The 20863-nt window shown below is 32.7% G+C and overlaps 1 protein-coding gene across 2 annotated transcripts in view; it reads left to right on the top strand.

Moving 5' to 3' along the window:
* Window positions 1-6143: 6143 nt before the first annotated feature.
* LOC117315455 (serine protease inhibitor dipetalogastin-like) overlaps window positions 6144-20863 on the top strand; it is a 38484-nt gene continuing 23764 nt past the window's right edge. Inside the window, exon 1 of one of the 2 annotated variants that reach the window (XM_033869649.1) lies at window positions 6144-6274. The gene's annotated coding sequence lies outside the window, so the exon portion shown is untranslated. The remainder of the gene's footprint in view (window positions 6275-20863) is intronic. The other variant, XM_033869647.1, reaches the window with a different exon arrangement.

The following is a 20863-nucleotide window of genomic DNA, read 5'->3' as shown; positions in this document are numbered from 1 at the left end:
ACATACATTACCGTACATATATTATTCCCGCATTATTTTATGTCAAATTGTTGTGTCTGTTTAATGAATTTGACTTACGTCAACTCAACTTGTCATGATGTTGTAGAATTTCTCGAAATGTCAAACTCGAATTGTTGATATAGTTGTTGTAAAAACGATTCCACGTTACTCGAATAGCCATATTGCAAAACGATTTCTCGATATTACACATCTTGATAAAACTAAATATGTCACGAAAACTCGATAAAAAGATTCAACTTCAGGGTAAATATATATACAGGTCGATTTCGGTAAAATTAACATATTAGATATAATGCAACAAGTCGAGATAGTGTTATAAGGACTTATACTGACATTATGTATATCGATGTATGTTTACTCTAGATAGATGCTTTTATATATATAAGTTGGATTATTTAACTGTAAAATGTGAAGATAAAGTATGTTATGTCGACATATCTATCTCAAGATAACAGTAAATATGTGTGTAAAACGGGATATGATAACTATACATAATGTATTATAAATAAGTATGTCGTGTCCCCTATACGCTTCCGTATAATCATAAGTATATTCAACACAATCTATCATATTCGCTTAAAGGGGCATCTCACGAAAGCAAACTGATTTTACTTTTGGTTATTAAGACGAATTGGCTATAAATCATCCTGACCTAAACTGATAGAGAAGATGAAGTTGATTTCCCATTCTTGTGTGTATATATGTATGTGGGAGGCCACTTAAAAGGGGCCAAGAACTAAGAAGGCTTATAGTAAATTGATAGCGGAGGTAATAATGACTATGCGGAGGGGCCTTTCATCTATGTTTTCAGTCTTAGACAAATCACGGAATTACAAGTACAGATGCTATCGAAGACTTTGATTAAATGAATTTAACAATTCTGCTTAAAACTTCATAAAAGTTGAAAGATGGTCACACATGTACCTGCATATACACGTCATAATGTGGTAACCTAGACGTTGAATAAATGAATCGCCTGAAGATGGCCGTTAACAAAACACAACAGTTGTCATGTTGAATTTATATTTTTCAACTATATATACATAAACATACAGTGCATTCCTCTTAATATCATGTCCTATTTGTCAGACAAAAACATGATATTTACAGTAGTGTGACATTAAGAGAAACATGTTTTTTCACTAAATCTAGTGCATTACCAATCTCCATAACTAAAATTATTATCTCGAAATTTCGAGTTATTATCTCGAAATTTCGAGTTATTAAGTCGAAATTTCGAGTTATTATCTCGAAATTTCGAGTTAGTAAGTCGACATTTCGAGTTAGTAAGTCGACATTTCGAGTTAGTAAGTCGACATTTCGAGTTAGTATCTCGAAATTTCGAGTTATTATCACGAAATTTCGAGTTAGTAAGTCGAAATTTCGAGATAATAACTCGAAATTTCGACTTACTAACTCGAAATTTCGACTTACTAACTCGAAATTTCGAGATAATAACTCGAAATTTCGACTTACTAACTCGAAATTTCGAGATAATAACTCGAAATTTCGACTTACTAACTCGAAATTTCGAGATAATAACTCGAAAGTTCGACTTACTAACTCGAAATTTCGACTTACTAACTAGAAATTTCGAGATAATAACTCGAAATTTCGACTTAATAACTCGAAATTTCGAGATAATAACTCGAAATTTCGACTTAATAACTCGAAATTTCGAGATAATAACTCGAAATTTCGAGATAATAATTTTAGTTATGGAGATTGGTAATGCACTAGATTTAGTGAAAAAACATGTTTCTCTTAATGTCACACTACTGTAAATATCATGTTTTTGTCTGACAAATAGGACATGATATTAAGAGGAATGCACTGTGTGTTTATGTATATATAGTTGAAAAATATAAATTCAACATGACAACTGTTGTGTTTTGTTAACGTTTTCAGGCCTAACGGTACGGAAGAGCATTAGGGCCATGAAGCAAAAAAATAAATTCATTTTTTCGTGTTAATAACTCGAAATGTCGACTTACTAACTCGAAATTTCGAGATAATAACTCGAAATTTCGACTTACTGACTCGAAATTTCGAGATAATAACTCGAAATTTCGACTTAATAACTCGAAATTTCGAGATAATAATTTTAGTTATGGAGATTGGTAATGCACTAGATTTAATGAAAATACATGTTTCTCTTAATGTCACACTACTGTAAATATGTTTTTGTCTGACAAATAGGACATGATATTAAGAGGAATGCACTGTATGTATATGTATATATAGTTGAAAAATATAAATTCAACATGACAACTGTTGTGTTTTGTTAACGTTTTCAGGCCTGACGGCCACCTTCAGGCGATTCATTTATTCAACGTCTAGGTTACCACATTATGACGTGTATATGCAGGTACATGTGTGACCATCTTTCAACTTTTATGAAGTTTAAAGCAGAATTGTTTAATTCATTTAATCAAAGTCATCGATAGCATCTGTACTTGTAATTCCGTGATTTGTCTAAGACTGAAAACATAGATGAAAGGCCCCTCCTTATAGTCATTATTACCTCCACTATCAATTTACTATAAGCCTTCTTTGTTCTTGGCCCCTTTTAAGTGGCCTCCCACATACATATATACACACAAGAATGGGAAATCAACTTCATCTTCTCTATCAGTTTAGGTCAGGATGATTTATAGCCAATTCGTCTTAATAACCAAAAGTAAAATTAGTTTGCTTTCAAGGGATGCTGCCCCTTTATGTGAATATGATAGATTGTGTTGAATATACTTATGATTAACATAGAAACACAAATGATGAATAGACACTAAATCTAGTGCATACGGAAGAGCATTAGGGCCATGAAGCAAAAAAAATAAATTCATTTTTTCGTGTTAATAACTCGAAATTTCGACTTAATAACTCGAAATTTCGAGATAATAACTCGAAATTTCGACTTGATAACTCGAAATTCCGAGTTAGTAAGTCGAAATTTCGAGATAATAACTCGAAATTTCGACTTAATAACTCGAAATTCCGAGTTAGTAAGTCGAAATTTCGAGATAATAACTCGAAATTTCGACTTAATAACTCGAAATTTCGAGATAATAACTCGAAATTTCGACTTAATAACTCGAAATTTCGAGATAATAACTCGAAATTTCGACTTACTAACTCGAAATTGCGAGATAATAATTTTAGTTATGGAGATTGGTAATGCACTAGAATTAGTGTCTTTATTCATCATTTGTGTTTCTATGTTAATCATAAGTATATTCAACACAATCCATCATATTCACTTAAAGGGGCATCCCACGAAAGCAAAGTAATTTTACTTTTGGTTATTACGACGAATTGGCTATAAATCATCCTGACCTAAACTGATAGAGAAGATGAAGTTGATTTCCCATTTTTGTGTGTATATATGTATGTGGGAGGCCACTTAAAAGGGGTCAAGAACAAAGAAGGCTTATAGTAAATTGATAGTGGAGGTAATAATGACTATGCGGAGGGGCCTTTCATCTATGTTTTCAGTCTTAGACAAATCACGGAATTACAAGTACAGATTCTATCGAAGACTTTGATTAAATGATTTTAACAATTCTGCTTAAAACTTCATACAAGTTGAAAGATGGTCACACATGTACCTGCATATACACGTCATAATGTGGTAGCCTAGACGTTGAATAAATGAATCGTTTGCAAACGCGCTGTGAGCGTTTGGGTACCAAATCACCCTCCTCGTACTATCATTGTACCATCTGTTGTTAATTGCATTAATATTTAGCTAACCACCATGTGTTCATGACTTTGATGTATGATGACCTCGTGACACATACTCGTATGTCTCAGAGAGAAATAAAATCTGAAATCTGACAACATGTTAATTTATCGATAAAGTTGCATTTATGTAGACGTCAGGATCTTATGACAACTTAATAATCAACATCAGGGTGATTTATGTAGAGGATCATTTGTCCTTCAGTAGGCCGTTATAAATAGGCTTTATTATAAATCGAACAAACGGGTGACTAATTAAAAGCTAAAGAATATTGAAAATCACGTTTCATTGATTCTTTGCCATAACTGATAAAAAGCAATTAATTTTTGTATTAAACTTCAAACAAACATTTTGTTTGCTATCTTTTCATCACGGAAAGGCATTAATATTATGAAGCCGTATGATAGTAAAAATGGTGTGTCGATTGATAAAGGGGAATTATTACCCTGTCTCAAATAATTGTAAATCCAAGCAACCATTTCAAATTGTAGGATTTTATTACCAACTACTTATTTACTACGCAAATATCGAAATAAATAAAGTGCTACAATGTGAAATGTTTTGTCGGTTTTACAATTATTTGTGGTTACACAAAATTAAATACCCATGATGGGTTCTGATTGTGACCACCGTTAAATATGAGCCCTGATGAATTATATAAATGTACAGTAATGTACAATAGAAATAGAACAAATATACTATTCAAGCAATTTCTTTTTTCTGCTAGTGTTGGTGCTGATCAAAATACCATGGCAGTTAGTCTCCCCATAGACACATATTACCTCGTCTGTTGGTGGCCTCCTACACACCAGTACCCATGTTGCTCTGGCTGCTCGTGTACACTTAGAGACATGTCCTCAAATGACCCTGGTTGTTGGTGTACCCGTAGACATCAGTCGTCATATAACCCTGACTGTTGGTGTATTCCGCGATAAATGTCCCCATATGACCCTGACTGTTGGTGTCCCCATAGACACGTCCTCATATGACCCTGACTGTTGGTGTCTTTATAGACCCCATAGGGACTTTTCGAAAATTGGAGATTCCCGCCGATCTTTCCTGCGGTGTGCTTGACTTTCATACTCAAAATACAAACACTTGGACAGCAAATTGTGATATATTTCATATTGATGACACTTCTGCACTTTGATATTAATAAAATTAAAGCACATAATTGGATCTTGGTGATGATTTCAAATAGGAATTATCGATAATTATGTGGACTGAGACCACAATTAAGTACTTCCGGGTTCAGGCCCCATGAATGAAGTCCCCTCCGAAATGTATGTATTTCAGGAAAACAAATCAAATGCCTCTTTGAACTTGATTTCTGTTGCTGAATTTAATGTGGATTTATAGTGGAGATGTCAATCTAGGTTTTGTGATGTAAAATAATAATATTGATAATTTATTATGTGCTCCAGGACTCTGTGTGATGGGTCCTGATTTGACCTCTACCCCTGACCCGGGTGTATATAATCCACGTTGGTGACACATTTTGACAGCTATCTCCAGAAAATGCTGAACATGCTGGGCTGAAACTTTTATATTTTGCTTCTCAGATGTTGGTCTTGGCCAGGTGAGATGGAAAGTTGCATATGAGATATTGGGAATTTATTATGAATTTTAATGTTACAATGAAACATATAGCGAAGCTAATTGTGGTCTCGGTCCTAATATGATAGGCCCTGAAATCCATGTTTTTATTTGACAAATCCACATTTTTTGGCCGATTCTCTTAAAATTTGACATGCTTGTTGACAGTTATATTTGTGATTAGTTAGTAAAGCTATTTTTCAAATTTAACATGAATTTAACTTCAAATTAAATTTTAAAATGATTTGTTATGTTATTTTTTAGAATTTTTTAATTATTTTTGTCTTGTTTTTTATTTAAATATTTGACATGGTCATGTATTCTATAGGGACTGATTGTTAGATTTGAAAATTTAAAACATATTTATGCTGAACATGCTGGGTTGAAACTTTTATATTTTGCTTCTCAGATGTTGGTCTTGGCCAGCCGAGATGGAAAGTTGCATATGAGATATTGGGAATTTATTATGAATTTTAATGTTACAATGAAACATATAGCGAAGCTAATTGTGGTCTCGGTCCATGTGTGTGGTTTTCACGATTTCTCTAATATGGCGTCAAGTGAAGACTGAACCGAGCGACCGCAAAGGATTGTGGGAAGGTCAGGGGCCTCTATGTTAACACAAGGGCATATAGAGAGTTACCAATCTCTGTGTATATATGTCTCTGCTATAATCCTTTAATTAATTTGCTGTATAAATTGTACGGGTAAATGCCGGGGGCTAAGACCTCGCAGCGGTTGCTATGACTACTCTGTGTGTCAAGCGACCGCGAGCTACTACCTGTTCACCTGTCGACACGGGTGACCAACTTTTTATCTATGTGATGAGAAAATCGTCCGGATTACTGCTTATTTAACTTAACTTACATTCCGTTTCCGATTTGGAGCTCCGGATTCGGAATCAGAACTTCCGGACTGGTGAGTACAAATCACTGTGTACACAGTGGTGACCGTTATATATACTACGGTAGAGTTGAATCGATGTGATGGCAGCACGTATATATAGTTCTATCTTCGGATCACCAACACGTATTATTCGAACAATGTAACACAACTGACAAAAGACAACTTATAAAATGATTGATTAATGTCCTGACCGGGCCTCGCACTCACGAATTACGGCACCAAGTTGTAATTGCCTAGCAAGAAATACCCGTAGCTCTAAAAGGAACGTTTCAATGGAGCAGTGATGGTCGGCCCGATACCCTGACATAATCATAGTGATGCAACATTATTATTAATTTTATTATTTTAGGGGATTACGTCCGCTATTACGGCCTTACGACTGCAACATTTGATTTACAGTTGAGTGTACACTCCATTTGGACCGTTTGGACTCAAGGTAAACTTGGAGTGTACTCCGAGTTGACTCCGAGTCTACCTGGAGTCCTATACGACACCATGTCTACCCCAGTTTTATAATCAGACTATATCATATATATATATATATATATTAATACATTGATGCTTTTACTATAATTTACATATATACATAAATAGATTTTTACAAATTACTTTTGTTCTGTTAATATTACTATTAACATTTGTTTATAAGTCTACTAGGAATATTTATTTTATTGTTAATACATGGTAATAATATGCCTACATGTTAGATTTATATTTATTAAGATCCATAAAAGACAGTTATACAAATTATGCTATAATCAGGTTTCTATGAAAGTTAATTTCATATTTTATTAAGATGTAAGTAAATTGTATTTCATTTTATTGAGGAATTTAAAATTATTTCAATTAGAATATTTATAACTGTATATGTATCATGACTGTAAAGGAAGTTTATATAATATATCCATATTATAGTTTACAGTATTTAATGAATCATGTGTTATTTTAATAAGACATTCTCTACATATATGTACTCAGTTCAGGCAAGTTATTATAAAATAAACATAATCATTTTAGTTTATGTAGGTTATATATTTAAATGTATCATTAGAAAAATATACATTTACAACTGTACATATTTACGAGTATTACCTGGTTAAATCAATGTTATGACATAATGTACACACACGTATGTAGTTCTGGACTGCTCATAATGAATGACAGTATCTGTTTAATTGCTATTATTATTGGTCATGCATGACTGCCTCTGGCCTTACGCCCCTGAGAACTGTGCCAGGTGAGTTTTAGGAGCCAGCTACAGGTACTTGGTTCACAACTTTCTTTATTCAATCTCTTTACAAAAGTTCAATGTATAGAGTCATGGTGTTTCAACAATTTCCTCCTGAGATCGTCGAGAGAAGATCTGCGTTGACTCCACAGCTAAGGGAAGCTAAACGTAGGGGTGAAAAAGCAAAACTGATCTACGATACGCTATATATAAACAATGTCCCCCACTACGCGCCTCGACCATACCACGACCCTCGACCGCCAGTAAATCGTGAATAGGACAGTCACTCAGGCACTGTTCTTAAGGAACCAATTAATGATAAACAATTAAGTTTATGCTTCTTAAATGTGTGTGGTTTAAAATCTAAATTACTTAATCCAGATTTTCACAACTTAATTTCTGAATATGATTTAATATTATGTGTTGAATCCAAAACTGATGTATTTGATGATATTAACTTACCAGATGGTTATATGTTCCATGCTAAACACAGACAGAAATGTAAGAAAAAGTCCGGTGGTATTGTAATAATATATAAATCCAGCTTGTCAAATATTTTACAATTTTATCAATCTGATTCTGAATTTGTTCAATGGTGTGAAATAACTCAACAGATAGCAAATGTTAGCTCAAATATTTTAATCGGTTGTACGTATATTCCACCGGAAAATACTGTTTATTCATCAGAAACTGCCTTTACAGAAATTGAAGAAGAGCTTCTTAATTATGGGAATGGTAAAAACAATGTGATGTTGTTTGGAGATTTTAATGGTAGAACTTCTACAATACCTGATTATATATTACCTGATGAAGGATTATTTGATATTTTAAATGTAATGGAGAGAACCGATGATGTAGATAATTTGTACTCTGCACACGAATTGATTGAACAAAATATTTCCTTACAAAGATATAGTGAAGACAAGGCCAGACCAAATAGATATGGTAATCTCTTAATTGAACTCTGTAAAAGATCGTCTCTTTATATTGCCAATGGTCGAATAGGTAAAGATAAACACGTAGGCCGAGTGACATGTAAGGACATAAGTGTAGTTGATTATCTCCTATTAAGTAGTCAGGCCTTCAGATTAGTCTCTGAATTTGTAATATGTGACTTTAATCCTTTATTTTCAGATGTACATAACCAAATCCATTGTATTCTGAATATGTCGTGCTTAGCCAATGCGATAGTAAATGATACTGATATGTATTACACAGTTAAAAATGTTAAATTTGATTTATCTAAAAAAGACGAATTTGTAGAAGCCTTAAATTTGAATGAAAATGTAAATTTGCGTGCAGTTCAAAATTCTATAGACCAGTTGGTTATCAATGATGAGGTTGATATTGACCAAATCAATGATGTGGTCACCGGTATTTGTCAAGTTCTGACAGGGGCGGCCAACAAAGTTTTTCTGTCTCAGACGATAAGACATAAACAAAAAACAAACAGGAGTAAACCCTGGTTTGATAAAGAATGTGGATTGACACGAACTGCTTTTAACAAAAGTAGGAATAAATATAAGACTAACAAGTCAGCCATTAATAAAACTGATATGAATAAAAAAGGTAGCGAGTACAGAAAACAGCTTCGAATAAGCTATAGGAAATTCCAAGAAAAGTGTTGTAAGAAACTTCGTTCTTTGTCAAAAAACAACTCTAAAGAATTTTGGAAAACTATTAACAAATTCTCATCAGTGAAGAATAAGACGGTTGATATACCATTAGATTCACTGTACCAGTATTTCAAGGCTCTGAATGATGATGATGATGATGATGATTTAAACGATGATGATGATGATGATGATGATGATGATGATTTATTAAATAGCGTAATTACAGAAGATGAAGTTAGAAAAACAATTAAACAACTGAAAAATGGTAAAGCGCCAGGAATAGATAATATATTAAATGAATACTTGAAACACTCATCCCCAGAGTTGATTTCTATATATTGTAAACTTTTTAATATTGTCATGGATACGGGAATTATCCCAGAAAACTGGACAATTGGTATAATCAAACCAATTTACAAAAAAAAGGGGAATCCAAAAGATCCCGATAACTATAGAGCAATTACCCTTATAAGTTCTTTAGGGAAACTATTTACATCTATTATAAATAATCGGTTAAATAATTTTGTTAAACATAATCATGTACTCTCAATTAGCCAAGCTGGATTCCGGAAAAATCATTCAACAATTGACAATATTTTTATTTTACATATGTTGATTACATTATACCTGAATAGTGGTAAGAAACTCTACTGTGCTTTTATTGATCTCAGAAAAGCGTTTGACACAATTTGGAGAGCTGGGCTATGGACGAAATTGCAAAAATGTCATATTAAAGGTAAATGCCTTAAAGTTATAAAAAATATGTATCAAAATATCAAGTCTTGTGTTAAATACAATGGAAAAATATCAGAATATTTCCCTTGTTTAATTGGGGTACGACAAGGGGAAAATCTTTCCCCCATATTATTTTCTATGTTTATAAATGATTTAGAAATGTTTTTTAAATCTATGAAAAGTGATCCGTTACACAAAATCGCAGATGAAATTTCAAATGAATTACATCTTTTTGTTGAAATTTGTGTACTCCTATACGCTGATGATACCATAATCTTTGCAGAAACTCCAGAAGGGCTACAAAAAGCACTGGATATTTTCCAGAGATATTGTGAAATTTGGAAACTGAAAGCAAATGTTGACAAAACAAAAGTCATGATTTTCAGTAAACGCAAATGTAACCAAAACCTTGAATTTCGTCTGAAGGATGCAACACTTGAAATTGTAGATAGTTTTTCATATCTTGGTGTAGTAGTTAATTATAATGGAAATTTTGCAAAAGCAAGGGATAAATTACTTGAACAAGCACAAAAGTCATTGTATGCATTGTATAAAAAAATTCGTAATCATGCTATTCCTATTGATATACAACTCCATATTTTTGACACTGTAATTGAACCAATCTTGTTATACGGATCCGAAGTATGGGGATTTGAAAACTTGCGTGCATTGGAACAAATCCATCTCAAATTTTGCAAAAGAGTGCTAAAAGTGAGATCAAGTACTCCATCATTTATGGTATATGGTGAACTGGGTCGTTTCCCACTAGAACTGAATATTAAACTTAGAATGGCTCGTTTTTGGAACAGTCTTCTTTGTAATGAAAATAAACTTAGTAGTATTCTACTTAAATTAGCAATTAAACTGCATGACGCCGGAACTCTTTCTTTTAAATGGATCAACAAAGTTAAAAACATATATGATGAATCTGGTTTTTCATTTATTTTTGAAAATAGATATAGCATGAATAAATTGTTCTTTAAAAATCAACTGAAACAGAGACTCCAAGATCAATTGATCCAAAAGTGGTTCTCAGAAATAGATAACTCTTCAAGAGGCGATTTTTACTCAATATGTAAATCTCAATTTGGTCTTGAAAAATATTTGACAGCATTGTCAGAAAATAATAGACTATATATAACTAAAATACGTACATGCAATTTTAAATTCCCTATTGAAACGGGTAGATGGCAAAGAATCCCGAAAGAAGAAAGAATATGTAACCTATGTTTAGAAAGTATTGGAGATGAATATCACTATCTGTTTTCTTGTAAAAATGAGCTAGTTAAAAATCTGCAAAATAAATATATTCCAAATTATTTTCGTACAAATCCAAATGAGATGAAAATGAAAGGCCTATTGTCAGTATGTAACAAACGAGCTCTAAACGGATTGTCCATTTTTCTTAAAAAAATATCTCTTTTATTATGAAGCTTTAACAAACCGTATGTGTATAAGTGATTGTATTATTTTGCTGTAATATATGTAACTATCGTAAAGTGTTGACTTGGACTATGAAAGATTTATACAACATGTATATTATATGTGTCCTCTCTATCATATTAATAAGTTGTTACTGGTAATTAAGGAAACATATACATCATGTGTATTGCAATTTAAGTTTCTGCAGCATTTCACTGCTATTTGTAACTATAAAAGCGTAATAATTTATATATTATATCTGTCCATCCTGTCATGTCAAAGAATTTCGTTATAAATGTACCTCATGTGTATTGCAATATAAGCTTCTGCAGCATTTCACTGCTATTTGTAACTATAAAAGTGTAATAATTTATATATTATATCTGTCCATCCTGTCATGTCAAAGAATTTCATTATAAATGTACCTCATGTAACACATTGTCATGTGTCTGAGTGTAAATAAATAAATCTGAAATCTGAAATCTGAGAAACATATTTACAACATTCAACAAATACAATATACAGAAATACCGATGTCAATTGTGTCACTGTATGGCTTCAAATGATGACGCTGTGCAAAGCAGTGTGTGTTATAACCTCAGGCCAATTAACATAACAGTAAGATTATCTCCTGACTTGGGCGACTCCCACTGAAGAATATGCAACTTAATAGAATGTTAAAATTTTGGTTTAAATTGTTGAATTCTGATAATTGTATACTAAGAGAGGCTTACAACTTGCTCTACATGGAAATTGAGAAAGATAATCCAAAACAGAATTGGCTCTTGCATGTGAAGCACAAATTATTTGAACTTGGATTTGGATATATATGGTTGCGTCAGTTACCTTCTGATATTGTTTATATGCCTATTATAAAAGAAAGAATTAATGACCAGGCCTCTCAGACATTGTTTAACTCATTACATATGTCGAGTAAATGTGATCTATACAAACATATGGTTAATAAAGTAACACTGCAATTCTACCTCACCAAATCGTTACCAAGTCAATTGAGAAAAATGATAACAAAATTGAGACTTTCAGCACACAATATAGCTATAGAATCAGAAAGGGATAGGAATATTCCCAGGTGTCATAGGTATTGCATTAACTGTAATTCTTTAGAAGTTGAGGATGAATTTCATTTTTTACTCGTATGTCAAAAATTTTCAACTCTTAGAGGAAAATATATAAAGAAATATTTTTGGAAAAAACCTTCAGTCTTCAAAGTAATAGAATTACTGAACACAAATAGTCATAAAGAATTGAATTTGCTAGGAAGATTTATCAAAGAAGCTTTTAGTTGCAGAATTCTGTAAATATACTCGGTTTATGTAGGTGTTGAGTTTTGATGTAACATGTTATTGCATAATAGTGTACTAATAATTGTTGAACCTCCCGGTGTCCGTCTGTCGTGTTTACCAAATGGTATTATCTGATACTTTTTTTCCATGTCTCTCTGACTGACTGTTATAAAAGTTCTCCTAGAATCCTTATTCTGTAACAGTGTATTATAATTAGTATCAATTCTGTGATTGGGCGCAGCCCTTGTAAGATTAAGTAGAATACAATGTATTTTTTGCTGATGTTGCCAGTAGACAATATGGTTGATTAATATTCCTCATAATATAGTACATATGTTGGTTAATCGGTTTCCGTATTTAATTATAATAAGTCAATTACGTTTTGTAATTTTATTATGATACATGTTGTATTCATATATATATATATACATATATATATACATGCATATTAATTTATGTACTGATGGGTCATAGACCTAAAGTCAATAAATGAATTGAATTGAATTGACTTGAAGCAAAGGATTGTAGCTCTCCATTTGAGAGGCCTTAATCAGACCAAAATTACATGTATAAATGAACTACCAGTGTAATTAAGGTGGAAATGTCAAGATAAGCTGTTAAACCATTAACAAATTGGTTAACAGGTTTAAGAAAACAAACTCTCTTGAAATGAAGTCATTCTATACTGAAATTAGAAAGTAAAAATAAGCTGTTTCTTATTACATTGTAACCTGTCTAAACCGTGAGTCATTGAGACCAAACATATTAGCCGGTTTATGCAGGTGTCCGGTATGGAGAAGTACAATGTTGAATGATATAAGTTCAGAAATTAAGAAATGATGCAGTTCTTATCTTGTTATATTTAAAAATATAAAGACATTGCTTTAAAAAATTAATTGCAAAGAAAGGTATTAAAGTAAAAAAAATAATAATAATAATTTCAGTGTAATTCCAAATAGTATAATGAATGTGTATGGAATGTTTGATAAGTATTTACTTGAAAATTATATTAATCTATGCTGATTTACATATACACTTCTAATACTCTATACATGCTTCCAATATAATATCAGACAAAGTAATAGTACCAGTTGATTTTTTTTTTTTCAAATATTTTTTTTTTATAATAATGACTTATAACTGTTTTAATAATACTGTAATAGGGATGGACAACCATATCATTTCAAAAGTGTCAGATATCGACAGTCACAAGTCTGTACCTATATATTCTATATGACCTTGGTATAGGTCAGCCTGAGTTTCCTCTAGCCCTGACACCATACCAGACATGGGAGTGCACTCGGAGTGCACTCGGAGTGCACTCGGAGTGCACTCCAAGTTTACCTGGAGCCCAAACAGAGCACTCCGAGGGCACTTTGTGTAACCTTTAGTCTACACTCAACTGTATATCACTTTGGAAGTGACGTCATAGCCAATGCTGTCGCATTGAACATTGATTAAGAGACCAGTTGTCATATACCTTTTTATTCCTCCCCCTGGAAAGGTCCTATATTTGACCATGTAATTTGTTAAAGCGATCCTGACTTAATTTAAGAGAAAAATATTAATGTCAACACGTAATATTCTTTGTTATACCATTCGTGAACTCTTTTATTATATTTTCTTGATTTTTTTTTTACTTAAAAAAAAAGAAATTGTATTTACGTACATATTAAAACAACATCTTCCTCCTGTTTCTAATTCATTTATTTCTATACCTATTTTTCAATACAGTACATATGCACAATATTTCAATCAATATTACCAGTCTAAAACATCATCATCATCATCATCATCATCATCATCATCCCTTAAGTTCAATAATCACCTACATCATCATCACTTTTGTTCTAGGGAAACAAGCATCATCTGTATTATCATTAATTCATGTCAATGAATGTAAGCATCATCATCCTTTAGGTCAATGAATCATCATCATCATCATCATCATCATCATCATCATCATCACTTAAGTTCAATGAATACAGTCATCATCATCATCATCATCATCATCATCACTTTAGTTCAATGAATACCATCATCATCATCATCATCATCATCATCAGCAGCAGCAGCATCACTTAAGTTCAATGAATACAATCATCATCATCATCATCACTTAAGTTCAATGAATACAATCATCATCATCACTTCAGTTCAATGAATACAATCATCATTATCATCATCATCACTTTGGTTCAATGAATACAATCATCATCATCATCATCATCATCATCATCACTTTAGTTCAATGAATACAATCATCATAATTATCATCATTAATTTATGCCAATGAATGTTATCATCATCATCATAATTATCATCATCATCATCATCATCATCATCATCACTTTAGTTCAATGAATACAATCATCATAATCATCATCATTAATTTATGTCAATGAATGTTATCATTATCATCACTTAAGTTCAATGAATACAATCATCATTATCACTTTAGTTCAATGAATACAATCATCATCACCATCATCACTTTAGTTCAATGTATACAATCATCATAATCATCATCATCATCGTCGTCGCCACTTTAGTTCAATGAATACAATCTTCATCATCATTATTCTAGTTCAATGAATACAATCATCATTATCACTTTAGTTCAATAATTACAATCACCATCACCTTAGTTCAATGAATACAATCATCATCATCATCATCGTCATCACTATATGTCTATGTACACAATCATCATCATCATCATCATCATCGTCATCACTATATGTCTATGTACAAAATCATCATCATCCTTTAGGTCAAGGAATCATCATCACGACATCATCATCAGCATCACTTTACGTCAATAATTGAATCACGGCTTCGGTATCCATAGAATGTCATCTTCCCAGGCATGCACAAGTGGAGGAGAAATCCACTCCATCGGAATCAGAGAAGAGGGGAGAGATTCTCTTGATCCACCGGCTACCGTCACTGTGTAGCATCTGCTCTCCACTTTTTGGGCAAACCCATACCAGTGTATCACAGCAAAGTTATGATGGGAATTGCATGTGATGTGGTCCAAAAAGTGGAGTATCTGTCCAACAGCGGTCTGGCGTTGGTTGTTCCTGAATGCAACTACAGAAGACTTCTGTATTGTTTTCGTCTCCAAATTGGCAGCTCTGTAGGTGACGGTGTGTCCTTCTGTTGGCACAAACTTCTTGGCGTAATGATGAACAGTGACGGTGCGGTCTGAAGGACAGTACCTTGTCCCCATCTTCTCATAAATCGCCTGGACCACACAACACTCCTCCTCAGACAATGTAGAAGTTTCCGTTCTTCCACCTGTGAGCGTTGCTTGAGTTGAATCCTCATGCCTGGGAAGATCGCCTAGATACCCAGCTGATCTTAGCATTGTTAGCAGCCATTGGATCTGTTTAAATGAAAAAATGAATTCTTAGTGATAACTTCTAAACATTTCCATTTAACAAAAGAAAAGGTTAAGGCATTGTTTTGTTATATTCCACAGAAAACAACAAAATATTTCTAATAAATACTGTATGTACAGATCAAGGTATAAGACAAACGCTATTATGCCAAACAAGCTTCTGTCAATACCACTGATTGCAATTTTTCTATTCTATAATAATAAAAAATTCTTATTTGGAATAGAATTGCTCATCCAATTAATTACTGTCCTTTTGAGCATTTGAACTTTCCTGAGCCAGGACTGGGAAAACAAATGTTCTGGTAACCCAATTTTTCACTACCAGCTTTTTTTATAACTGATCTTGATTTACCAGCTTTTTTTAGAACTGAATTATCTATTATTCTTACATACCTCCATATGTTAGATAGCTGCCAGTTCTGGATGTCTCGACCCATCTATTGCCTTGCTGAAGGTCGAATTCATACGCTCAAAGGGGAACATCCAGAAATTTGACACTGGGCCAAACAGTCGAATGTAGTGTGGCAAGTGGTGCATTAAATGCATAACAGTACCCTGATAAAAGGAAACATTTCTTATAAAAATCGTGAAAAAAATTGCTACAGATTTGGTGAAATAAAAGATTTCATTGGCATGGCCATAATTATGTTAATCATTTCCAACATAAATCTTCAAAATGCAAAACTATAAAATTATAACATTTGAACATCTTGATTTACATGTATTACAGCTTGGTAGAAGTGGAGATGAAACGAATCTAATCAATCCAGAAAATATTTTAACAAATCATAACATTTATAATTACTTGTATTAAATTTTGGATAAATCTATGATATAACAGCATACTGAATATTAAAGTTACACAATTGCATTTTTCATTTCTTCAGTTATAGAAAATACTATTTTAGATAAAACCAGATTTACTACACATATCAAATTCCTCATTCTAGTTTGATAACTGCCAGAATCCATGGACATTTCTTACTATTAATTATTAGGTTAATTTATACCTTCAATGCGCAAGGAAAATCTCTTTCCATCAGAGACAATGCTCTGTGCCAGTTTGCCTCCAAGACGTCCAATTTCCCCTTTTCTATCTCCCTGACATACAGTTCTTCCAAACTCTCCAGGAAAAAGAAAAGGGTTTCTCGTTGCGTTGCTCCAAGGGCATCCTTCAGGACAAATCGCAGTATGCCAAATGTGAATATCTACAATAGATTAAAAATATGGATAAATAATTCGACCAAAAAGTGTACCTGTCATTGATAGAATAACTGCATTAAACACATTTATAATGTCTAAATTAGCTTTGAATTCAGTTCTAAACAATATTTTGTTAATAAAATCAATTTAATTAAGATACATAGTTCCATTTTTCTCTTTTAGATAAGAGAAAAACTACTTTTTTGAGGGAGATGGAGGGGTGTGTCGGAGGAGGGAGGTATTAAAATACATCTAACATATACTTTTATTACTAACAATCATACAATGGATCCAAATAGCATTATAGAAATAAAAGCAAAGTGAGTAGGGGCTCATACTGGTAAATCAGAGTTTGAGACTTCATTTGGATCTGGGCACAATTCATAACAAAATAAGAATTGTCTTCCTCCATCATTATAAAACCAGTATCAAAATGATTTCGCTGCTTACTTATTATAGAACTTACCTTCATCCATGTGTGACTCTTCAAGCCAGTTAACTTGGTAAAAAGCAACTCTGGCATGTCTGCAAAGTTCATAGGAACTTTGATTTTACCAAGAGATGTGTCTGCCTTCTGTTTCTCTTCTTTTGTAAGAGAACATTGCGCTGGAGGTAAAGTTACCTTGGATGTGCGTGATCTAAACACAATAGACAAAGTGTGAAAGTCCACATTCACAGGTAAAATACATAACAAAACTAAAACTAGCTGGGTCTTTTTTTAAACTTATTCATCATAGATAAAGCAAGTAATCTTTGGCATAATGCAGGGAAATGAGATGGAGCAGTGTTATAAAAACAAAATGAAAGTTTGGTTTGTATCTTGATAATTAAAGAGGCTTGCCCGCAGAGAGATCAGAAAAATTGGCTAATAGAAAAAGATTTTTTGCACATGACAGATTGTTGGAATTGTTGAGTTTTTCATTTTATTTTCCTTATAAAACGCTGAAAGTGATATTAAAACCTCATTTTTTAATATTATTTATTTAATCGCAACCCGCAATAAGTCCCCGCTATAAAGTGGAGTCTAATTTGATTGACACATCAAAGAAACAAGCATGTGCACAGTGCCGCACAGTGATAACTTCAAAGGCAGCGGCGATTTACAAAGAAGATTTGCCGTTATATTCCATACATTTCCCTCTCAGGTTGAGTTTTAAAACGTCTTTTAAATACATATTCTGTAATTGTTTTCAAGAAATAAAGTCGGAAAGCCTCTAATTTTGTCACATAGAAACGTGTACTGAAGTTTATTTAGTGATCGGAGATGTGCCGTTTACCGGTCCGTCTGCGGGTAAGCCTCTTTAAAGGGGAAAAATTGGCAAAATTCTCATAACTGAATTAGAAACAATTAAAACAATCAGATGCGCATCTAAGTATAAAAGGACACCATCTCAAGAAATACAGTTTGATCATTTAAGATGGAATACAAGGTAACAAAAACATCTCACAACATTTTGAATCCCCATTACACTTAATCAGACATACTAATTCTTAGATGTACATGTATATGTCTATGAAAAAATTATAGCTTTAATCTACATGTATATACCTTTTGCTAGGTCCATGGAGCTCTTCTTCCGTAGTGGAAACTTGCATTGATGTTTACTGAATATATATAAAGGGAAAAGTATAGGTTTATAAATCTAAATTAATGTTTTTAATTTATCTTAACTAACTTGTATATGTTTGTTTATCACAGCCTCATACCCGCCTTTCCACTGTCACATACTGTGTGAGTGGGGGGGGGGGGGGGGGATTTGATTGATTTGCAATCATTAGTGGTCTAACAATGTTAAATATTCCACATGTCATAATTCAAGATGATCATGGTAATTAATTTGCAATTTTTTATAAACATAATTAATTTTCCATCCATCTTGTTAATAAACAATTCAAACTGATAAACTGATGACATAGTTTAGAAAGATACATTTTTAGATTATGTGATAACTAACTAAACCCAGCTCTTCATGCTTATTGCCAATTTTGTTGGTGATTTCCTCAAAATTTTGCATAAATGAATTTGGTTGGACCAAGGGGTTCAGCATAAAAATGTCAAGAATTTAGGTCATTTAATGATATTTCAAAAATAGCAATAAGAAAAATTGATTTATATTTGATGACTGAGGATTCATGTTTTACAAGAAGAAAAGTTCAAAATTTTATAACGCAATGTTGAAATAACACTAATGTTTTCTTCATATATCTATATGAGTGTGATCTTTAATAACTGACTTCATAAATCAAATCAGGGTCATTCCTACCTTTGTTGCATGCCTTTTGTATACAGAATCTGGGCAACAGGCCATAAAACGTCCCCGACTACGTTCTTCTGCTCTCACTTTTTCCCCTTCCTCTGTTCCATTCAGCAGTATCACCACATGTTCTCCGACAACCTATACAAGAAAGAACAGCCATTTACTGATGAGTTCATATGGAAAGGCAATGAAAAGTCAAATCAAGTCAAAACCTTAAGACAGTTTCAAATTGGAATGGTACGTGATATCTATAAAGTTCTATTTTAGGTTTGGAAATTACAATTTCTTTATGATAATATGTGCTTTGTATTGTCAACATAATTATATCATGCCTATTGAAACAATACTTTATCCGATTATATTGGAATAAGCATATACATGTACCTTAATAGCGTGCAATAGGTTCAACGGGAGCATGGGACTGAGATAGGTCTAATCCAAGCCGGAACCACTGGTGGCTTGCACGGTGACCTGTGTCCTTGGTCAGACCACTTGCGATAGTCTTTTCTGCTTTCCTAAAATGAAGAAATACCTTATTTGTTAAAATACAATTTTAATGTTGTGATTATCATTTTTTCGCCAGGTAACATGGAATAAGATTACACTGAGAAGGGTTCTGAGGTCAAGTCCTACATAAGCATCACTGCCATCCTAATAACTAAAAGCATAATGGGGTAAACGAAGGTGGAATACATTGACTTGAAAAATATTCTTGACAAATTGGGTATTCTGACATATGACAACTGGGAAAACATTTAATATTTGATAACCGTTTGTTTGTTGGGTTTATTGTCCTGTGAACAACCAGAATATGTTTAAGGCATGATCTCCTTGTTGTAGATAGTGACTATCTCACTAACAACATACACGAGTAAAACTCTGTCCTGACCAAGGATACACACACATAATCACAGTCTATTTCTGAGGTTTCACCTTGGATATATTCTATCAATATGATTTGATACCTGCTTAATGTTTGACATATATCTCCGGACAAAATTTAAGTATTACCATTAAAAAAAATTATTACAAAAAATTATTATATAAAATTCTTCTGCAAAAATAGTCAAATCAAATTTCTTGAGAAAAACATTTATATCATGAGCATATTGCATTTCAAGTTTCAAAGAAATCAGTTGAAAAATGTAGGACCAGATCTCGTTACAAATATCAAACTGAAATGAACAAGGGGCGATAACTTTTGCAAAAATATTTAAATCAAATTTCTTTTCTTGCAAAAAAAACTTCATATTATGCAAAAAGATGAAATTTTAGAAATATTTTTGCAGTTCTTTTAAAGAATAAACATTTATTAGATTTTTTTTTAAATTCAAAGATGGCTGCCTGTCGGCCATATTGATTTCTAATCAATCTCAAAACTAAATGGGCATGAGGGAACCAACGTATGAAATTTGTGGGAAATCTTTTTACA

This window comes from Pecten maximus, chromosome 17 (assembly GCF_902652985.1).
Source record: "Pecten maximus chromosome 17, xPecMax1.1, whole genome shotgun sequence".
NCBI lineage: Eukaryota > Metazoa > Mollusca > Bivalvia > Pectinida > Pectinidae > Pecten > Pecten maximus.
This window is presented reverse-complemented; position numbering and strand designations above follow the sequence as displayed.